This window comes from Schistocerca nitens, chromosome 6 (genome assembly GCF_023898315.1).
Source record: "Schistocerca nitens isolate TAMUIC-IGC-003100 chromosome 6, iqSchNite1.1, whole genome shotgun sequence".
NCBI classification, from domain to species: domain Eukaryota; kingdom Metazoa; phylum Arthropoda; class Insecta; order Orthoptera; family Acrididae; genus Schistocerca; species Schistocerca nitens.
Window position 1 is genome coordinate 629,293,134 of NC_064619.1, and position 23,844 is coordinate 629,316,977.

Here is a 23,844-nt window from a genome sequence, read left to right on the forward strand (position 1 = left end):
AAGAGGTGGGGGAGGTGGGTGTTGTCATTAGTGGATATGCGTATTAGCTCTCGCCCGGTTAACCGTAGCAATACCAACACGTTTTCAATAACGTAACTAACATAATAAAAATACAAATTTACCTAATTGTTGATGAGATTTATTAACAACATATTTTTAATGAGATTCTGTTGTGTAAGTTTTTATAGAACTTGAAAATATTGGACACTCGTGAAGAGGTGCATCTAATACTAACTGCAATTAGACTTATATTTTTGAATTAAGTTGAATTGAAAAAAACATTAAAACAGTCAAAAATGGTTCAAATGGCTTTGAGCACTATGGGACTCAACATCTGAGGTCATCAGTCCCCTAGAACGTAGAACTACTTAAACCTAACCAACCTAAGGACGTCACACACATCCATGCCCGAGGCAGGATTCGAACCTGCAATCTCAGTTTTTTTTAACATTTTAGATGCGCATAACAGGAGAAATTCCTTGGCTGTTCTGTAGTGTTCCCTGATCATGTTAACCGGATTCGCCTCCCTGATGAATATACCGTTTTCGCAGCGGAGCTCCACGTGAACCTCAAGGCACTAGAGCGGATGAATCGTGTTCGGGGCAATCGATGTCTCCTCTGCTCCGATTCTCTTAGTGCCTTACAATCATTTCAGAATCTGTACCCAACTGAGGAGATGGTCGAGCTGATATATGACCAACTGTACTTGCTCCAACGGCGGGGTAAAGAGGTGTGCCGGCCTGAGTGGCTGTGCGGTTCTAGGCGCTGCAGTCTGCAGCCGAGCGACCGCTACGGTCGCAGGTTCGAATCCTGCCTCGGGCATGGATGTGTGTGGTGTCTTTTTTTTTTTTTTTGTCATCAGTCTACTGACTGGTTTGATGCGGCCCGCCACGAATTCCTTTCCTGTGCTAACCTCTTCATCTCAGAGTAGCACTTGCAACCTACGTCCTCAATTATTTGCTTGACGTATTCCAATCTCTGTCTTCCTCTACAGTTTTTGCCCTCTACAGCTCCCTCTAGTACCATGGAAGTCATTCCCTCATGTCTTAGCAGATGTCCTATCATCCTGTCCCTTCTCCTTATCAGTTTTCCACATATTCCTTTCCTCTCCGATTCTGCGCAGAACCTCCTCATTCCTTACCTTATCAGTCCACCTAATTTTCAACATTCGTCTATAGCACCACATCTCAAATGCTTAGATTCTCTTCTGTTCCGGTTTTCCCACAGTCCATGTTTCACTACCATACAATGCTGTACTCCAGACGTACATTCTCAGAAATTTCTTCCTCAAATTAAGGCCGGTATTTGATATTAGTAGACTTCCCTTGGCCAGAAATGCCTTTTTTGCCATAGCGAGTCTGCTTTTGATGTCCTCCTTGCTCCGTCCGTCATTGGTTATTTTACTGCCTATGTAGCAGAATTCCTTAACTTCATTGACTTCGTGACCATCAATCCTGATGTTAAGTTTCTCGCTGTTCTCATTTCTACTACTTCTCATTACCTTCGCCTTTCTCCGATTTACTCTCAAACCATACTGTGTACTCATTAGACTGTTCATTCCGTTCAGCAGATCATTTAATTCTTCTTCACTTTCACTCAGGATAGCAATGTCATCAGCGAATCGTATCATTGATATCCTTTCACCTTGTATTTTTATTCCACTCCTGAACCTTTCTTTTATTTCCATCATTGCTTCCTCGATGTACAGATTGAAGAGTAGGGGCGAAAGGCTACAGCCTTGTCTTAAACCCTTCTTAATACGAGCACTTCGTTCTTGATCGTCCACTCTTATTATTCCCTCTTGGATGTTGTACATATTGTATATGACCCGTCTCTCCCTATAGCTTACCCCTACTTTTTTCAGAATCTCGAACAGCTTGCACCATTTTATATTGTCGAACGATTTTTCCAGGTCGCCAAATCGTACGAAAGTGTCTTGATTTTTCTTTAGCCTTGCTTCCATTATTAGCCGTAACGTCAGAATTGGCTCTCTCGTCCCTTTACTTTTCCTAAAGCCAAACTGATCGTCACCTAGCGCATTCTCAATTTTCTTGTCCATTCTTCTGTATATTATTCTTGTAAGCAGCTTCGATGCATGAGCTGTTAAGCTGATTGTGCGATAATTCTCGCACTTGTCAGCTCTCGCCGTCTTCGGGATTGTGTGGATGATGCTTTTCCGAAAGTCAGATGGTATATCGCCAGACTCATATATTCTACACACCAACGTGAATAGTCGTTTTGTTGCCACTCCCCCCAATGATTTTAGAAATTCTGATGGAATGTTACCTATCCCTTCTGCCTTATTTGACCGTAAGTCCTCCAAAGCTCTTTTAAATTCCGATTCTAATACTGGATCCCCTATCTCTTCTAAATCGACTCCTGTTTCTTCTTCTATCACATCAGACAAATCTTCACCCTCATAGAGGCTTTCAATGTATTCTTTCCACCTATCTGCTCTCTCCTCTGCATTTAACAGTGGAATTCCCGTTGCACTCTTAATGTTACCACCGTTGCTTTTAATGTCACCAAAGGTTGTTTTGACTTTCCTGTATGCTGAGTCTGTCCTTCCGACAATCATATCTTTTTCGATGTCTACACATTTTTCCTGCAGCCATTTCGTCTTAGCTTCCCTGCACTTCCTATTTATTTCATTCCTCAGCGACTTGTATTTCTGTATTCCTGATTTTCCCGGAACATGTTTGTACTTCCTCCTTTCATCAATCAACTGAAGTATTTCTTCTGTTACCCATGGTTTCTTCGCAGCTACGTTCTGTGTACCTATGTTTTCCTTCCCAACTTCTGTGATGGCCCTTTTTAGAGATGTCCATTCCTCTTCAACTGTCTGCCTACTGTGCTATTCCTTATCGCTGTATCTATAGCGTTAGAGAACTTCAAACGTATCTCGTCATTCCTTAGTACTTCCGTATCCCACTTCTTTGCGTATTGATTCTTCCTGACTAATGTCTTGAACTTTAGCCTACTCTTCATCACTACTATATTGTGATCTGAGTCTATATGTGCTCCTGGGTACGCCTTACAATCCAGTATCTGATTTCGGAATCTCTGTCTGACCATGATGTAATCTAATTGAAATCTTCCCGTATCTCCCGGCCTTTTCCAAGTATACCTCCTCCTCTTGTGATTCTTGAACAGGGTATTCGCTATTACGAGTTGAAACTTGTTACAGAACTCAATTAGTCTTTCTCCTCTTTCATTCCTTGTCCCAAGCCCATATTCTCCTGTAACCTTTTCTTCTACTCCTTCCCCTACAACTGCATTCCAGTCGCCCATGACTATTAGATTTTCGTCCCCCTTTACATACTGCATTACCCTTTCAATATCCTCATACACTTTCTCTATCTGTTCATCTTCCGCTTGCGACGTCGGCGTGTATACCTGAACTATCGTTGTCGGTGTTGGTCTGCTGTCGATTCTGATTAGAACAACCCGGTCACTGAACTGTTCACAGTAACCCACCCTCTGCCCTACCTTCCTATTCATAACGAATCCTACACCTGTTATACCATTTTCTGCTGCTGTTGATATTACCCGATACTCATCTGACCAGAAATCCTTGTCTTCTTTCCACTTCACTTCACTGACCACTACTATATCTAGATTGAGCCTTTGCATTTCCCTTTTCAGATTTTCTAGTTTCCCTACCACGTTCAAGCTTCTGACATTCCACGCCCCGACTCGTAGAACGTTATCCTTTCGTTGATTATGCAATCTTTTTCTCATGGTAACCTCCCCCTTGGCAGTCCCCTCCCGGAGATCGGAATGGGGGACTATTCCGGAATCTTTTGCCAATGGAGAGATCATCACGACATTTCTTCAATTACAGGCCACATGTCCTGTGGATACACGTTACGTGTCTTTAATGCAGTGGTTTCCATTGCCTTCTGCATCCTCATGTCATTGATCATTGCTGATTCTTCCGCCTTTAGGGGCAATTTCCCACCCCTAGGACAAGAGAGTGCCCTGAACCTCTATCCGCTCCTCCGCCCTCTTTGACAAGGCCGTTGGCAGAATGAGGCTGACTTCTTATGCCGGAAGTCTTCGGCCGCCAATGCTGATTATTTATCAAAATTTAGGCAGTGGCGGGGATCGAACCCGGGACCGAAGATGTTTTTGATTATGAATCAAAGGCGCTACCCCCCCCCTTTTTTTTTTAATCTCATTTTGTTCAGTTTCGTTCGTTTCATCTGCTCGGGGCGGACGTCGTAAGACATCCGTTTAAGTTCGTTGTTGATCGATTAACTCAGTTTTTTTATTACAAAGGGCAGCTAACCCTCTGACCGAACACGCTGAGCTACCATGCCGGCTACCCCTAGACCACGGGTCCTTAGGTTAGTTAGGTTTAATTAGATCTAAGTTCTAGGCGACTGATGACCACAGAAGTTAAGTCGCATAGTGCTCAGAGCCATTTGAACCGTTTTTAAGGAGGTGTCCTTCTGCTGGGTGCCTGGTCATGTAGGAATATGGGGCAATGAACAGGCCGAGCGGGCTGCCAAGGAGGCCTGCAGAGAGCAGGATGTGGTCCAGTGTCCTATTCCCTTGCAGTCTGTCATTTCTGCACTCCACAAGAAGTGCATGGAGTTATGGGAGGAAGAATGGCTGGCGGTGACGGCCAATAAACTGCGGTTGGTGAAGTCAACAACTCGGCCGTGGCGTTCCTCCTGCCGGTAGCTTAGGCGGGAAGAAGTGACCCTCACGCGTCTTCGGCTTTGGCACTGTCCTCTCACTCATAGCTTACTATTACGGCGGGCGGATCCCCCCTTTTGTGATGCTTGTGGTGTGCACATCTCTGTCCGCCACATTTTAACACACTGCGCCGGACGGTGTGGCCGAGCGGTTCTAGGCGCTGCAGTCTGGAACGACGCAGCCGCTACGGTCGCAGGTTCGAGTCCTGCCTCGGGCATGGATGTGTGTGATGTCCTTAGGTTAGTTAGGTTTAAGTAGTTCTAAGTTCTAGGGGACTGATGACCTCAGCAGTTAAGTCCCGTAGTGCTCAGAGCCATTGGAACCATTTTTAAGTCGACTGTGTCACCGGCGGCAGTTGCGCCGCGGCACGCTGGCCAGTGTACTGTGCAGTAGGAGGCCGGCCGGCTGTTGACACTGCGCGGCCCCAGATGCCCTCTGGCGCGCGCCCCGCTCGCTCTCTTCCTGCTGCCGGCCGTGTTTCGTAACGCGCCGTCCGCGGCCGGGCATCCAGGGCACGCGACGCTGCCACCCTGGGCCCCGCTGCCGCGTTTGTAAACAAACCCAGCGCCTCGCCGCGCCGGGTAGCATTCATCTCACGCTAGGTGAGGAGAACCCTACGTCATAGTGACGTAACACTACTTCATCGTGACGTAAATAACCTAAATCGACTACTTGAGTGCGTATATCGATCTTCGCGGTTGTACCGATAACGTCAAAGCTAAATGTAAATACATGTGTACAAACAAAGTGACAGGAGTTATCTGTTACGTTCAACCCTGTTGAATTAATTATTAAGCTGTAATCCCAACAATTTGGGATGGTATTATGTGTTTCAGGGACATAATGAATGTCTGAACGAAGGAACCATAACGAATGTAAAAAAGAAAAAAAAAAGCTTTTAGTCAATTTCTTTTTAAAAATCCGATGAATCGTGCATAAATCGTGTGGATAGAAACGTGAAATAATTAAGTATTAAGCTGCAATCCAAAGCATGTGGGATATTATTGTGTGTTTCATGTACATAACGAATATCTGAATGAAGGAATCATAGCCGGCCGAAGTGGCCGCGCGGTTCTGGCGCTGCAGTCTGGAACCGCGAGACCGCTACGGTCGCAGGTTCGAATCCTGCCTCGGGCATGGATGTGTGTGATGTCCTTAGGTTAGTTAGGTTTAACTAGTTCTAAGTTCTAGGGGACTAATGACCTCAGCAGTTGAGTCCCATAGTGCTCAGAGCCATTTGAACCATTTTTTGAAGGAATCATAAAATGGTTCAAATGGCTCTGAGCACTATGGGACTTAACTTCTGAGGTCATCAGTCCCCCAGAACTTAGAACTACTTAAACCTAACTAACCTAAGTACGTCACACACATCCATGCCCGAGGCAGGATTCGAAGCTGCGACCGTAGCGGTCGCGCGGTTCCAGACTGTAGCGCCTAGAACCGCTCGGCCACTCCGGCCGGCAAGGAATCATAACCATAACGAAAGTGTCTAGGCACTTTCTAGTCCGATTAGTCGTACTTAAATCACGTGGATAAAAACGTGAAATAGGGAGAAATTAAAGTGTTTCGTATTTTTATAAAAGCCAATGGATTGTACATAATTCATGTGGGCAGAAACCTTAAACTGAGAAACTGAAGTTCGAAGAAATTCCGAATGTTGCTGGAAATATTAAACCATCTAGTTCCATTTAATTTTGCCTTCATGTTGTAAATCAACTAAGAACAATGAACAGTGCAGATTCAAGACGCACACAGTCGATGTATACAGAATGCACACAACAGTCGATAGGACAACTCGTGAAACTCGTGATGACGCGTGCCTACGTCACGTTGACGTAGGGCTGTCCTCACCTAGTGTGAAATGAATGCTGCTCCGCCGTGCCTCCGCGGGCCGCAGCGGCGCTCTCGGGATTGGCGTCTTGTGGCATAGAAGCATCACTGGGAACAGACTTCCTTTCTTCCGATCTCTGATGTAATTATTAATTTGCTTGCAACCCCAACACAGTCCGATTAATGGGAAAGGCTATTGGCTAGCCACTTGGTGTTTTAAGTAACATCTGCGGGTTTAATCGTACAGTGTGGGCTTCCTCGGTCGCTGTTTACTTCAGGACTGGTTATAATTAAACTTTCACTACGTGAGAGGGCTCCCATGAAAACGATTCGTGGTAGGACATTGAAACTTTGTGGAAACACATTTGTAAGGACACGCGGAAGAGCAATAACGAATAAAGTATTGGAAGAAAAACATTGCGCATGAGAGGACAACATGTGTTAATTGCGTACCACGTTTACGTTTCAGGTTACAAACGTTAGCGATATAACGACCATCTGCATCCGCGACAGCTTAAAACCGTACTAGGGATTGCTCTACCGCTGCTGGAAACAACGGTGGACCATTGGAATGTTCAGCTGTCGTGACACAACTCGTGCACAGCTTGTAGACTGCACATTGGGTCCAGATTTCTCAGCCACGACGATTTTAACTTCTTCAACAATTTCTGGCGCAATTGGCCGATGGCCTGATTCAAGAGCAATTCTCAAATCCCCGGTTGATTCGAACTTCCGAATCGCGTTCTTCAACCCCGGTGCGGAAAGAGGCCCTCTCCGTAATACATTAATGCGTCAGTACTGGCGAAGAAAAAGCACTCCGTATTCAGGTCACAAGTGGCCCATCGGGACTATCCGACCGCCGTATCATCCTCTGCTGAGGATGCGGATAAGAGGGGCGTGTGGTCAGCACACCGCTCTCCAGGTCGTTATGGTGGGTTTCTTTGACCGGTGCCGCTACTATTCGGTCGAGTAGCTCCTCAATTGGCATCACGAGGCTGAGTGCACCCCGAAAAATGGCAACAGCGCATGGCGGCCCGGTTGGTCACTCATCCAAATGCCGGCCACGCCCGACAGCGCTTAACTTCGGTGATCTGACAGGAACCGTGTATCCACTGCGGCAAGGCCGTTGAATACCGACGAAGAGCAGCAGTAATATTGCTATTGTTTTGATAAAACAGCGTTACGAGTAAAGCCCTGCTCACTTTGTCAACAGACATGTTGAGTGTCTGCAACGGTAACGCACGCTGGTGCTTGTGGTTCAGCCCCACATCGTGGTACCAGTACCGGCGCCCAGCGGCAAGCCGTGACGCTAACACTCCTAACAGCGCAAATCCTGCACCGCGCTGTCTGAATATCAAATGGTTCAAATGGCTCTGTGCACTATGGGACTTAACATCTGAGGTCATCAGTCCCCTAGAACTTAGAACTACTTAAACCCAACTAACCTAAGGACATCACACACATCCATGCCGAACCTGCGACCGTAGAAGCAGCGCAGTTCCGGCCTGAAGCGCCTAGAACCGCTCGGCCACCGCGGCCGGCTCTTAATATCGTTCCTATACAACTGGATACCAATGCGGGAAATCGTTTTCCGTGTTCATTGCCTCAGGTAGCGAAAGTTTAATTGTAACCACAATGAAGTTTTGTCTCCGACGACAGAAGATATTGATGGTGTTAGGACAGCAACCAGCCACAAATTTACTTTCAGTTCCTTTGAATAAAGGAACTGAAAGTAAATTTGTGGCTGGTTGCTGTTCTAACACCATCAACATTTATCTTCAAACAACAGCCACGGTCTCCATCATGTCATCATATGACAAAATTGCGACAGAAGATATTGTCGGAGGCAAAACGTCGACTCTCGTGATGACTGGGTGTTGTGTGATGTCCTTAGGTTAGTTAGGTTTAAGTAGTTCTAAGTTCTAGGGGACTAATGGCCATAGCTGTTAAGTCCCATAGTGATCAGAGCCATTTGAACCAAAACGTCGACTGCATCAACGGCTGAAAGGGCCCTCACATGTGTAGAGCACCCTGTGTACACCTGTGTAAATTCAGGGTCTGCGGAGTCGGGAGACGAAGCCTCGCGGAATGGCTTTGTACATCGAATACGGTCTCTCAACCCGAAGTGTTAACAGAAGATTTCTGTCTTTCTTTATTCAGTGCGAGAGGATCAATCAAATACTGCTAAACGCCCGAAGACTGTATCACGGGGAACCGTACTCTGAAATTTCTGTTGCGCACGGGTCGCTAAATGACCTCATCGTCAACATGTAATATATTCGGTGCTTGTAAAGACAGGACCCACTACGAACCCATGGAACTTGCCGCGTGGGGCGGCCTACGTGCCTCAACGAAGCGGGTAGCTGTGCCGTATGAGCAACCGCCCGGAAGAGGTATGTGTGGAGAAGCCGTACTCGCATTTGCTTGCTGAAGAGGGGCAGCAGCTTTTTCAGTAATTGTAGGGGCAACAGTTGTGGCCGCTCTCTTTCTTGTGATGAGGATTTAATTAGATTAAATGTTACTCAATGCTGTGCGCTAAAGATCGGTAACTACTTATTTTAAAGTCTGTCTCGGGTGAACCACCGAAATAGGGGCCCTCAAATAAAAATCCCCTGCAGATTTTAATGTACCAGTATAAAAAATCACAACTGGGACGCTAGATTTAGCATATGGTCTCCGTCTTCAAGCCACAAGTGGCCCATCGGGACCATCCGACCGCCGTGTCATCCTCAGTTGAGGATGCGGATAGGAGGGGCGTGTGGTCAGCACACCGCTCTCCCGGTCGTTATGATGGCTTTCTTTGACCGGAACCGCTAGTATTCGGCCGAGTAGCTCCTCAGTTGGCATCACGAGGCTGAGTGCACCCCGAAAAATGGCAACAGCGCATGGCGGCCCGGAGGGTCAGTGCCAGCCACGCCCGACAGAGCTTCACTTCGGTGATCTGACGGGAACCGGTGTATCCACTGCGGCAAGGCCGCTGCCCTAGATTTAGCATATTACTGTGTTAAAAAATTTTCGCCGCAAAGGGTGGCACTCACAAAACAATAATAGAACCCAAAATGTAAAAACGAGAAGTAAATATTTGTTGTCTCGGTTTCACGACGTGATTTAAAAACATAACTCTTATTAAACTATCAGAACTAACTCGCCACACTTTCATATAAATTCACTCTGCAAATTAAAGATTAATTTCCGAATTAAAAACACCATATATTCTTCAGATATGTTCCAGACACTGTGACTCGTAGAAATAACTGCCTAACTGTGGTCGAAAAATATCAGTGATAACAGCGGTAGCCGTGGCGCATTTGTAAATCGGCCAGTCCAGTATGAAGTACGAATACGACTGACTATTGCAATGTCCAGTTTGCCTTGCTTTTTGCAAACAACCGCCAATCGTGGCGGCGGCACCTCTTTCACAAATTCTTTCGTTCTCCACCGCTTCCACATCAGTCTCCCAGATACTGCACTCCCCGGAACACGAAATTGAATGGTGGCTCGGACGTTCTTACCACGAACTTCAAAGACTTTTTCCAATATTATTAGAAATAAAATATTTTCTCCCACTTGCCGTCCTTCTTGCATCATTCAGTAGCAGTTTGACGTTCATCATCCTAAAAAAAAAAAAAAATAAAAAAAAAAAAATTCAAATGGCTCTGAGCACTATGGGACTTAACATCTGTGGTCATCAGTCCCCTAGAACTTAGAACTACTTAAACCTAACTAACCTGAGGACATCACACACATCCATGCCCGAGGCAGGATTCGAACCTGCGACCGTAGCGGTCACGCGGTTCCAGACTGAAGCGCCTAGAACCGCACGGCCACACCGGCCGGCCTACATTTACATTTGAATTTAATATTTACGTTGGGAACAAACAAGAATTATATAATTGGACCGCCAATGGCCTTGCCGCAGTGGTAATACCGGTTTCCGTCAGAACACCGAAGTCGGCGCTGTCGGACTTGTCTAGCACTTGGATCAGTGACTGAGTAGGTCCATAATTAAGAGAGAGAACTCAGATGGATCAGATAACAGCATTAGTGGTAAACTTAATGCAGCTTGTTGCATCGTCTGACCCCTACGGGCAGTACGACGAAGCGGAAAGAGCACGTGGAGTCAGTGGCAGGTCTCGCAGAGTTTCTTGATTTCAAACCTGGCACTTAATATAAATATTACCGATTTTTCTGAATCTCCATTTAACCATTTCGCATCTGCAGGCGTTGTTAAGCTTCTGTATGTGCTCAAAGTGATTTACGCCAAGTAAAGTACCGTTTCTTTGTCCCTAGGTTAAGATGTTCAGAAAAATGCTTATCTGTACATTTTATTTAGATTTGGTCCCAACTCTCAGTTTTAGCACGAGGCCGAAAGTTATTTAATTGTTGGTGTTCTCCATGTACTGTAATTGCGATCTCTTTCTGTGATGTAACTGGTCACTTAGTTTACTGATGCAATGTGACATTCACACGGTTGCATTTTTGTTAAGCTACTGTTATGTCATTTGCATCTGCATCTATATTCCGAAAACTACCTTGCGGTATGTGGCGGAGGGTGCTATGTGTGCCAACGTCTGCCCCCCCCCCCCCCCCCTCCCCTTCTCCTGTTCCAGTCGGGAATGGTTCGTTGGAAGAACGATTGCAGGTAAATTTCCTTGTATCCTGGAATGTCTCTAGTTTTGTCTTCATGGTCTTTTCGCAACTCTCTTGAAGCGTTTGCCACTGGAGTTGACTGAGCTGCTCTTCTTTGGATATTCTTTAATTCTTCTGTCAGTCCTACCTCGCACGGATCCCAACTGACGAGCAGTACTCAAGCACTGGCCGAAAGAGTGTTTCGTAAGTTACTTTTTTGTTGATGGACTTTATTTCGTAAGGATTCTCCCAAGGAATCTCAGTCTGGCATGCGCTTTACTTGCGATTAATTTTATGTAGTCGTTCCAGTTCAAATCGCTCAGTAAGCATACTCCTAGATAATATTATGGAAGTTATTGCTTCCACTGATTGTTCTGCGATCATGAAATCGTACAGTAATGGGTCTTTCCGCCTACATATTAGCAGTACGTTACGTTTATTTATGCTGAGGGTCATTTGCAGCTCCTTCACCAATCGACGAACCTCGGCAGGTTTTCTTTCTGCTTTTCTCTATAGTTTTTACGTTTGTGTATTTATACTTGAATCTGTGCGCTCCCCCCCCCCCCCCCCCCCCTCCTCCTCCCTCCTCTCCCTCCACATACACACATGATGACATTGGACATTCAGGAATTACTTCGTAGAATATAATGAAAGTAGCGAAGCAGATATAATTTATGTTATACTATACTTTTCCAGCAAAAAATACGGAAATATTTCTGTTCTAAAGTTAATTTTATAATGTATTAAATTATTTACGCCATTTCTTAAGTGATCAGAGATTTTTGTGACTAAGTCATTACTTTCTGTGCCAAACTAAGACTGACTGATGGATAGTGTAAGTTATTTCTCCTTCTAGTTATACGCGGTGTAACGGGTATACCTTATTATGTACACACAACAATGTGTTGGTTATTTTTTCTCCGCGTCGAACAATCTTCCTACAAACACGTCACAAATTCTATGACTTGATGTTTTCTGCACGGTCGTAACTACACCTCTAACAAGGAAGTTAGCGCAAATTGCCATCGCAGTCGCAACAAAATTTTGGTTTGCATGTAACAGTTTTACGCGCAAATTACAAATAGTATTTGCCGTCGACAGTTACTTTGCACTTGACAATCGTGCACATGTTTAGTCACCGAGGTCAAAAACAGGGTTGTTGGTAGCTCTTTGAAAAAGATTACAAGGATGAACATGACCACAGAGTATAAAGTGCCGGAAACCGATTTGGTGATCAAAATAGGAGTACGGAGTGGTTATAATTAAACTTTCCCAATTTAAAACGTTATAACACGGACACTTAATTACCGCACGAGTTCCAAACTTGGTAGCATTAATGTTCAGAGTATGGGGGTACATGACTTCCATGCGTCACAGCACCACCGTCTGGTTCCAACTATGGCCACCAGGTGCCGTGATCAGTCATTGTGATTCATAATCTCACAAACCTGACCAGTCGCAGTGCACTTGTTGAAGCGTCAACACGAGCTTAGACAAAAGGAGCAGGGCATTATTGCTGAAGCCCTGTCATCAAAACAACAGTAATGCTGGAGCTGCACTTCGAGAATATCGACGGATGGAAGGATTACGTATGAGTCCTCTTTCTCCACCTGGTGTGCGGAGCATGATGAAGTTCGAATCAACTGGAGAACTGGACTTCTATCCGGGAAGAGGCCGACGACCGATTAGACCAAGTTGGTTGATGAAATCGCTGTTGCCGGCCGGAGTGGCCGTGCGGTTCTACGCGCTACAGTCTGGAGCCGAGCGACCGCTACGGTCGCAGGTTCGAATCCTGCCTCGGGCATGGATGTGTGTGCTGTCCTTAGGTTAGTTAGGTTTAATTAGCTTTGAGTTCTAGGCGACTGATGACCTCAGATGTTAAGTCCCATAGTGCTCAGAGCCATTTTTGAAATCGCTGTTACTATGGCACACAACGCTGCGCGCAAATTCCCGATCGTCAGGCAGTGCGCGTGCTGTACCACGACAGATGAACATCCCGTGGTCCACTCTATGGAAGGTGCATCGAACCATTCTCAAATGGTATTCGTACAAGATCCGTATCGTACAGCAGCTTGCACTCAGGACACACAACGACGTGTTGACTTCGCTCTCCACTTTCTCGCAAGGATTGAGGTTGACCATTCATTCTATGGACAGACGAAGCTCATTTTTCTCTGACGGGTGAGGTCAACACGCAGACTTGCCGAGTGTGCGGATCTTCAACTCCAGTCACTGTGCATGAAGCTCCTCTGTACGGTGAACGTGTCAGCGTATGGTGTGGCTTCACGGCTACGTTCATCATTGGCCCATTCTCTTTTGAACAGGTTGGCCTTCATGGACCAAAGGCGTGCGGTGTGACTGGTCGGCGTTACTGCAGTATGTTTCGCCAGCATGTTATATCCGCCCTATAGGAGAGAGACACACTGAACTCAACAGTTTTCATGCAGTATGGGGCACCACCGCATATCGCTCGTGAACTTCACCTGCTTCTCCGAAACAGATTTGGAAACGATCGAATTATCACCCGATCGTTTCCAAATGCTCAGCCAACATGATCACCTGATCTCACTCCAATTGATTTTCGGTTATGGGGCTACCTGAAGGATGGAGTTTTCCAGGGAAACATTCACACATCTGCTGATCTGAGGCGCAGCATATCAAGAGAGGTAGCCAGCATACCTATGGACATGCTTCGTTTTGGTGGGCAGAATGCAATCCTGCGCTTTCAGACTCTTCTGGACCCTGATGGGCGCCATGTTGAGTCCCATTTGTAGCAGTAATGGTACCGGTATGTAATGGTATGATGTACCATAACAGCACATTAAAAGTGTTTCAATTGAACTGGTTCTGCATTATTTCTCTTCCCCATGTTCTTGAAATTAACACTACCAAGTTTGGTCCTCGTACGGTAATTAGTTTCCGCGTTATAACGTGTTATATAGGGAAAGTTTAATTATAACCACCCTCTATTTCATGAATGCTTGCATGAAGAAGTCGTCCAAGTCATACTGCGTTTGGACATAAAAAATACCTTTGGGCGGTGTTTGAAACCTCTCTCGTCTGGAGTCATTATATCCAGCTACAGGCCAGGAGCATCGAAAAATGTCTGCGAAGACTGGAGAACAGAATTAATTGTGTGAATACACGTCAGCAACGAAATTGAATCCCTCGACGGTGGTGTGAAGTGATAGTCGTTAAGGGTACTGTGATCTTCAGTCCGCTTCAGCACCGCCTTGAACTGTCGCAGGAATAGCACATCAGGTGGCTGAATGTATGGTGTGCACCCATGAGGAATGGTCTTTACTGCATAGACCATATTTTGCCGTCGAATATCATCGACATGAGTCCTGTCACGATATATTCCGAGTGAATCAACCAGAATAAGGGACGCCTTTGCTGCATATGGGAAGTAGACATCTCGAAAGAATTGCGTCTGGATTTGGTTTGTGATTAGGCCGGGCTTCGATGGAACTTAAATCAAATTGTGTGGTTTCAGCATGTGTTGCACTACTTGCATTCCAAACTGACCTCTAAGTTCCTGGTAAATTACTAGCATCTTTGGAAACACGTATCCAGTTGTCGACATGACAGGTTGGATGGTGTAAGAATGAGTTGTTGCAAGATCACCCACCACCGCGAACTATTTACCGACTTCTCTCCCTTGAAATGCAGGGTTCGCGATGGGTGAAGTTCTTTCCGTATACCATTCTGATCGGTATTATAAATCTGTGTACGTTCCGTGGTGCTCATTAAGGACACTATCTCCTTGTGAGACTCGTCAAATCTTTCATTCAAGTCACCATCTGTGTTCCAGGCCCTGGTGGCTAAACAGCTTGTGTTTGTCCGTGAGCCAGAATGCTGACTCCGTTTAAACCTCGCAACCCGGATAAATCCAGTGAATCGAGTCAGTCCTGTTTCTCGGGCCTCTTCCAAACCCCAAGTACTAATATGACTCTCGCGAACTTTAGCGCCTAGAACAGTTCTCGCCAGCCTTAATTTTTCAGCTACATAATCGTGAAGCACGTGAAGTTTAGAGCGCTGGCCTTCCTCCCCTTCACCACCAAGTGACGTAAATGTCGTAGATGATGTATGTCTTTTACCATACGATGTCGTTTCTGTACTGTATTAAACCATAATCTTTAGTTTCCCCGAGTCGTGGAGTGCAATTATCTCCATTGCCTTTTTCAGAAGATATATCACCCCACTTCTTCCTCTTCGGTGGACTTGGCAGATAAGCAGACGACTGGGGTTCCATTACTTCGTAACAACTCTTCGTCAGTATCGGGTTCTGGATAATCCATAAGTTTCTAATAATCAAATGGTTCTAGGCGCTTCGGTCCGGAACCGCGCTGCTGCTACTGTCGCATGTTGGAATCTTGCCTCGCGCATGCACGTGTGTGATGTCCTTAGCTTAGGTTTAAGTAGTTTTAATTCTAAGGGGCTGATGACCTCAGATGTTAAGTCTCATAGTGCTGAGAGCTATTTGAAGCATTTGATTTCACAATCAAACAAGTCCTCTTCTTCTTCGTATTCATGTTCTTCAGTATAGTAAATTGTATTTTCGTGACGCACATTATTACCATAGGTTGCCACTGTTTCATCTATCACTTTGATTATGAACTTCAGCTGTGTTTCTGTCCATTACAGTAATTTCTGTAGATTTTATTTTTTGTTTGTAATGGCTAATAGTCGTGCTCACTATGTTTTAAGATTCATTATCACACGATTACGTTGACAGTGAGAGTAACGTGATGCGCTTCGAAATCGGTAACACCACAAACCGACAGCTTCACTGCCGAGGTTTATGCAACACAAACGGCGGTCACTGTTACCCCGGTTTCCTCGCTGTCGCGCGTAATGTTTTATCTGTATCCCCTAGATGTCGCGTCGGACACTTCATCAGGTGACCTTCGGTACGGCGCGGCGTGTGTCGACCGTAGTAAACGTTGCAGATAACTACATTAGCTGGGGGAAGACTGTTTACGATAACTACAGTCACTAAAGTCACGACATCATGTTAGGTATGATCCACTGTGAGCGGTATGTCACATCTTCCTTGCTTATAATGCAACGGCGAAGACAGTTTATACATTTTTGTAATCATCACTTCAACCATAGTCATACAAACTACACTCAACTGCAGTTGCGATCGCAACTTGTGATAACTCCCTTGTAAGTGCTTCCACACGTCCACACTTCAACGCCTTACCATCTGCCCAGCGGAAAATAAGCATTAATCGCTACCTTTTGCCACGCATACGTGGAGGTACTACCCAACCTAAAAAACATACATGTGATAGCTATGATTATTGGTCTGCAAATAACGTAAATACTGATGTAATGTTGTTCAGTTGTTCAGTACACCGTCCTCAGTGACCAGTAGAAATATCTGCATTTACATCCGTTACTCCCTGTACATACACTGAAGAGCCAAAGAAACTACTGCATCAGCCTAATGTCGTGTAGGAGCTTCGCTAGCACGCAGAAGTGCGCAACAGGACGAGGCATGTACTCGACTAATGTCTGAAATAGTCCTGGAGGGAATCAGAACCATGAATCCTGCAGGGCTGTCCATAAATCCGTAAGAGTACGAGAGAGTGGAGATCCCTTCTGAACAGCATGCGCCATTACACATACCCGTACTCGTCCATCCGTTCGATACAGTTTGAAACGAGACTCGTGCGACCAGGCAACATGTATCCAGTCATCTGCAAGGCCAATATCGGTGTTGACGGGCCCAGGCGAGGCGTAAAGCTTTGTGTCGTGCAGTCATCAAGGGTCCACGAGTGGGCCTTCGGCTCCGAAAGCCCATATCGATGACGTTTCGTTGAATGGTTCGCACGCTGACACTCGTTGATGGCCCTGCATTGAAATCCGCAACAATTTGCGGAAGGGTTGCATTTCTGTCTCGTTGAAGATTCTTTTCAGTCGTCGTTGGTCTCGTTCTTGCAGGATCTCTTTCCAGCCGCAGCGATGTCGCATATTTGATGTTTTACCGGATTCCTGATATTCACAATACACTCGTGAAATGGTTGCACGGGAAAATCCCTACTTCATCGCTACCTCGGAGATGTTCTGTCCCATAGCTCGTACACCATGACACCACGTTTAGACGCACTTAAATCTTGATAACATTCGATTGCACCAGCAGTTACGGATCTAACAACTGCTCCAGATACTTGTTGTCTTATGTAGGCGTTGCCGACAGCAGCGCCGTTTCCTGGCGTATGTATGCCTCCGGATATTCTATGACTTTAATTTTGTTGTTATTGTCCTTAGTAAACATTCGTCGGATCAAAAGAAAGAATTTTTTCACGTAATACCGGAGATACTGATTCAGTATTTTACCCAACGTCTTACTACCGGCACATGGCGTTTCTTTCAATTACTGTCACGTATGCGTCTAAGTACTCTTTCTCCAAGACATAATCAACCGTTTAGTCTCAGCAATATGTGTCTGAATTCCTTCAAATTCTTCCTACATAGTAGGGATTCCAAATACCCGAGCGATACGTGGTAATACACTGATAAGCCAAAACAATATGAGCACTGCCCACCGCGGCGTTGGATGCCGCCTGATGTTGCGGGCACGAGACGCGGTAACCGAAGTATGTAAGCGAAGCAAACACTGACGGGGGATCACCCTAGCGATGATACGGGGCTGCAAATGGGGAAATCCACTGAGATAATCGACTTTCACAAAGGGCAGATTAGTATTGCGCAGAGCCTGTGAACGAGTAGCTCGAAAACGGCGAAGCTGGTCGAATGTTCACGTGCTACCGTCGTGAACATCTACGGTAAGAGGCAGGAGAACAGTAAAACTACCACTAGGCGCTAAATGATTGCACGTCCACGACTGTTCACAAAATGTGGGGTTCGGGGCCTTCTCTGCTCTGTAAAGTAAGATAGATGGTGATCTGTGGCATCTCTGCGGGAAGAGCACAATGCTGGTGCACGCACAAGTGTTTCGGATCACACCGTTCACCGTACATTGTTGAACATGGAGCTCCGCAACAGACTACCTCTACACGTGTTTACATGTTGAGCTAATTACATCGTCAATTACGATGGCAGTGAGCACGGAACCACGGAACCATCGGTATTCGACCGTCGATCAATGGAAACGTGTCGGCTCTTCGCGTAAACCACGTTTTTGCTAAAGTAGCTCGCTGGTCATCCCCATAAACGCCGTCTTTCAGGTGATCGGCGGCTCGAAACGTGCAGCGCGCCGCAGATGCAGGCTGGTGAGAGCAGTATTATGCTGTGGCAGACATTCTACTGCGCTTGCATCAAACCTGTGATAGTAATCGAAGACACGCTGACAGCTGCGAACCACATGCATCCCTTCATGCTTGATGCCTTCCCCGACTGTGATGTCATCTTTCACCAGTATAATTGTCCGTGTTTCGGAGTCATAACTGTGCTACAGTCGTTTGTGGAGCATTATAGTGAACTCACGTTGACGTCTCGGCAACCAAATTCGTCTGATGTAAATCCTATAGAACCCATTTTCTGGGTCGCTATCGGTCGCCAACACCGCGAACGCTAATCAGCGGCCCGTTGTTTACCCGAATTACATGAAAATTCGGAAATTCAGATGGGACCAAATCGCTGGGGTCATCGATCCCTACCGAGCGAGGTGGCGCAGTGGTTAGCCCACTGGACTCGCGTTCGGGAGGACGACGGTTCAATCCCGCGTCCGGCCATCCTGATGTAGGTTTTCCGTGATTTCCCTAAATTGCTCCAGGCAAATGCTGGGATGCCGCTCGGGATTAGCCGAGCGGTCTGGGGCGCTGCAGTCATGGACTGTGCGGCTGGTCCCGGCGGAGGTACGAGTCCTCCCTCAGGCATGTGTGTGTGTGTTTGTCCCTAGGACAAGGCTTCACAACATACGTGCTCGCGGAGCAACCAGTGAGCAGCAAGGCGCGAGCACGCTACCCCCACTACCGGACCAGAGCGGAGAGTGGGGAGAGTCACGTGGGGCGCACAACAGCTGCCGCCAGTCAATGTAAATCCGCGGCCACCTGCAGGGATATCACTCACGAATTATTACTGCGACAAATGAAACAAATAAAGGAGAATGTACACGTGCCACATAATTTTATTAGCTTAGTGTATGCCTCTACATTCGTATTAATTTGTGAACTGTTACACAATAAAAGGTGTCACTGAAGCGTGGGATTCTCGGTTATCTTGTACTTTCTGCCCTTTACAATTGCGTCTATGTTCGGAGTAATTGTTCTTGTGCATTGTAGGCGCAGCGTGCAGTTTAAATTTCGATCAGACAATGCGTTTCTCAGGCGCGTCTGGTTACATTTCATTGCAGAGAACAGTTGTTCACAAACATACGTGGAACCGAACATTGATATTATTGTAGCCGCCAGTTTGTGCAAACGAGGAAATCTATCCTGAGGGAAGTGTCTGTAGAATTCCAAAATGTTTTTCTTGTTCTGAAATTTGTCTCTGTATTCTCTGTCACACTGCAGGTCAATAATTTCTAGTTGCAGCTCAGGAGGAATCTCTTCAATATTCGCTGAATATGGAGAGGAGAACAGATCAAAATCACTGTCTAGTGCTGTCAGATCTTGAAAGCGTTGATCAAATTCTTCCTTAAGGGCAACTAAACTACGTGAATAACGTTCACAGTCTTTGTGAACATCTTGCATGGATGATAATTTAGGAAAATGAGCTAGATTTCCTGTTCCCAGCTGACTCACCCAAAGTGTCAATTTCATTTTAAAAGCTCGTATTCGATCTATGAAATGAGTAATTACCAGATCTTTACCTTGTAGTGAAATGCTCAAAGCATTCAGATGGCTAGTTAAATCTGCTAAGAACGCGAGATCACATTTCCATGAAGGCTCTTTCAATTCACGAACACACATGTTAGTTATTTCCATGAACATAATTATCTCATCTAATAGGCAAAAAAATCGATTTAATAATTCGCCACGACTAAGCCAGCGGACCTCGCTGTAATAAGGCAGGCTACCACACTGGCTTTCTACATCCTCAAGAAAGCTTTTAAATTGCCTGTGTTGTAGCCCATGCTTCCTTATATAATTGGTTGTACGAACAACAACACTCATCACATTTTTTAGAGTGATACTCTTTGCACATAAGTTTTCCTGGTGGATCACACAGTGAACGCCTCTTATTTCATTCGGCACGGTCAGTTTTTGCATTTTCTCCTTCAACAGCGCAACGAAACCTGATTTTTTCCCTGTCATCGCTGGTGCACCGTCTGTAGACACTGAAACAAAAGAATTCCACGACAATTCTATATTTTCAACACTTTCTTCAACACTACTTAAAATATCACCTCCGGTTGTAGTGTTCTTCATGGCTACTACATCGAGGAGCTCCTCCCTCACCTGAAGATCTCCATTAACACCTGTAATAAATATGCCAAGCTGCGCTGTTCCAGAGATATCAACACTTTCGTCCAGAGCTAGAGAATACTCCATAAAATCTTTACAGATATTTGCAAGCTGGCTCTGGACGTCATCTGCCATGTCCTGTGTGCGACGCATAATGGTCACGTTAGATAATGGCACAATCCGAAACTGTTCAACTTGAGATGGACACAAATGTTCCGATGCAACTACCAAACATTCTTTTATTAAATCGCTATCAGTGAAGGGGCGCAGGGATTTTGCTAAAAGCAAAGCAATTTTGTAACTCACTCTGAGAGCTGCCTCAGTTGATTTTTCTTCGTCGTCCAGATCTTCTTCGGATAGCTTCCTTTTAAGATTAATAACTTCCTGTGCACGATCTGGTCCATCACATTTTCCACTTCCGTAGTCTTTCGCGTGGTACGACATATAATGTCGCTGCAAATTAAATTTCCTAAAAGAATTCAGCGTTTTGTGACATACTAAACATTTTGCAACACCATCTTTTTCTGTAAACACAATTCCTCCCAATGGGGGATGAACTGCGAAAGCATGGTTGGGGTTACACAACGGCGACTTGACATTATTCTTAACCAGCCAAGTGACTGTTAGAGCTGATCATAGTACTTTAAACGTTACACATTCGGCGCGAATTCAATAGGCACGCTGCGGCCCTATTCAAACGTGCGCGCGCATTTCCCCTCCCTCCCTCCTCCGCGACCATGCACTTGCTCGCGAGCACGTGCCTGAGCAGACGCGAGTACTCGCGCTCAAAACCGGCCAGTTGTTAAGCCCTGCCCTAGGATAATTTAGGTTAAGTAGTGTGTAAGCTTAGGGACTGATGACCTTAGCAGTTAAGTCCGATAATATTTCACTTCAAATGCCGGGATGGTTCCTTTGACAGGGCATGGCCGACTTCCTTCCCCATGCTTTCCTAGTCCAATGAGACTGATGACCTCACTGTTTGGTCTCTTCCCCCAAATCAATCTGTGGTGTCACCGCTAGACACCACACTTACTAGGTGGTAACTTAAATCGGCCGCGGTCCTGTAGTACATGTCGGACCCGCGTGTCGCGACTGTGGGATCGCAAACCTAGCGCCACCACAAGGCAAGTCTCGAGAGACTGAGGAGACCTCGTCCCCAGTTGTACGGACAACATAGCTAGCGATTGGACGTGCTAAGCCTTGCTCTCATTTGCCGAGAGATAGACAGTAGAATAGCCCTCTGCTAAGTTAACTGGCGACCACCTAGCAAGGCGCCATTTGTATCAGTGCCTATAGCTTACTAATATTCAAGAGAGATGTATTCCAAGGACTAATTAAAAGTTAAGTAACAAGCATCTACGTACTTTTCTTCTTATTCATTTATAAGTTCTCATGTTCCAGACTTCACGCCCGTCTGCGTTAGCCTTGCGTGCCCTATCGGCTACAGCATTGTGTCTAGGCTGTATGGTCTAGACACAACACAATCCAATCCAATCCATCGATCCCTAGGTTTACGCACTACTTACTTACGCTAAGGACAACACACACACACACACACACACACACACACACCCATGCCCAGGGAGGTCTCGAACCTCCGACGGGGGGGACCCGCACTGGCCGTGGCGTTTATGGGGATCTGCCTTGTGTTTTCGCTAACGATGAGACGTGTGTGTCTAGGGTTTTTTAGTTTTGTGATGTGTCTGGACTCTGGCCTAAACTTTTAGGCTGGAGGTTTTAGTGTATTGCAGAGTGGCTGACTCCTCCCCTTTTTCCTTGCGGTCAGCCAGCCACTTCCATCTGCTACATTGTTTTAGCTCCCTGTATCTTTTTCTTCCTGTGTTGTCCATGTTTTACTGCTGACGCCCTGCTTCATCCCACGCTTCGGTGTGGGTGAGCACATATTCTTCAATGATTGTTCCCCGTGTTTTATGTTCCGTTTTATGTAAATGTTCTGAGTTTTTTTTTCTTGACACCCGTCTCACTATGATACTGAACGGGCGCTGAAGACCTTGCTGTCGTGCGCCCACCAACCCCTTCTACTACTACTCCTACTGGCCGTGGCAAGGTGCCTCAAACCGCACGGCTACCCCGCGCGGCCCCGAATTACATGACTTGTGCGTAGACGTATAATGCCACATACCTCCAAAACCTAACAACAAACTGTCGGATCCCTGATACGCAGAATCAGTGATTTATTTCGTTCTAAAGACGGACAAACAAGCTATTAAGCAGATGGTCATAATGTTTTGGCTCGTCAGTGTACAACACACTAGAGTATTTGGCGTGGCTTTCTTTGCAGATGAGCTGCATTTTCCTGGCACTATCGTAACGTGTTTAAATCTTCCAGTTTCTCACGATACAATACTTTTCGTACTCCTCCTTGCAAACATACACATGTCACTTTAACTAGCAAGCAGCTTTTTTTTTTTTTTTATCCTATAACTGTTTGGCGAGGATTGAGGGGCGGTAGCTCTGCAGGGTCTTTCAGAATGACGTTTTAAAATATTTGTAGACAGGTTCCTTACACCAAAACAGAAAAAAAGTCTAGAGTAAACATGGGCTCTAACATGCATACCTTAAGACTTACGAGCACTTGTTCATCTTCGCTACAGTGAAACACATCTCATGCTCATAGCTCTTAAGGTATGTATTTTAGAGCCCATGCGTACTGGACATTCTGTTCTTTTTTTGGTATAAGGAACCAGTCCCGAATTTTTAAAACATCACTTTCAAACGCCCTATATTTGTACTGTACATTCTGGCAAGGGATGCTCTCGGGATTAAAATCAGATACTTCCAGTACGGATGGAGTTCCACCACGTAGCGGCTGTCTACGATCGATAGTCACGGAAGCTCGGTTTCTGTGTAAGACCCAAATTCGACACCTCGTGAGCACCAATTTTCCAACTGCGGCCGTAGTTCCCCTCAGTTTTATCCTGCACTCCATACAGAAAGCAATCGCGCAGTTCCAAGTCTACTCGGAACAGAAGAGTTCCGTCGCGACGTACGCCACTGCCTGGGACGGGGCTGTAGCCGAAAGTGTGGCCGCAGGCAGGGCAGGGTGCGCCGCGTTAGGAAGGAGACGCAGGCGCTGCTATCGAGCGCTCATAATTATGACTCCATAGCGATTACTGTAAATTACTTAGATACGACGGGACTCATTAAGTTCCCATTTCGTAGTCCACTGCTGACCATCCTCTAATTGCTTTTCTAAGTTGTTTGTGCAGCAGCAGCGGCGGCCATATTGAGCCTTTTCCATCAGCCTCCAGCGCCGTATCTCGCTGTTTTGCCCATTGTG

General features: G+C 45.9%; 1 protein-coding gene across 2 annotated transcripts in view; it reads left to right on the forward strand.

Moving 5' to 3' along the window:
- Positions 1-23,844, forward strand: part of LOC126262561 (nuclear factor of activated T-cells 5-like) — a 419,353-nt gene that overhangs the window by 304,075 nt on the left and 91,434 nt on the right. The window lies entirely within an intron of this gene.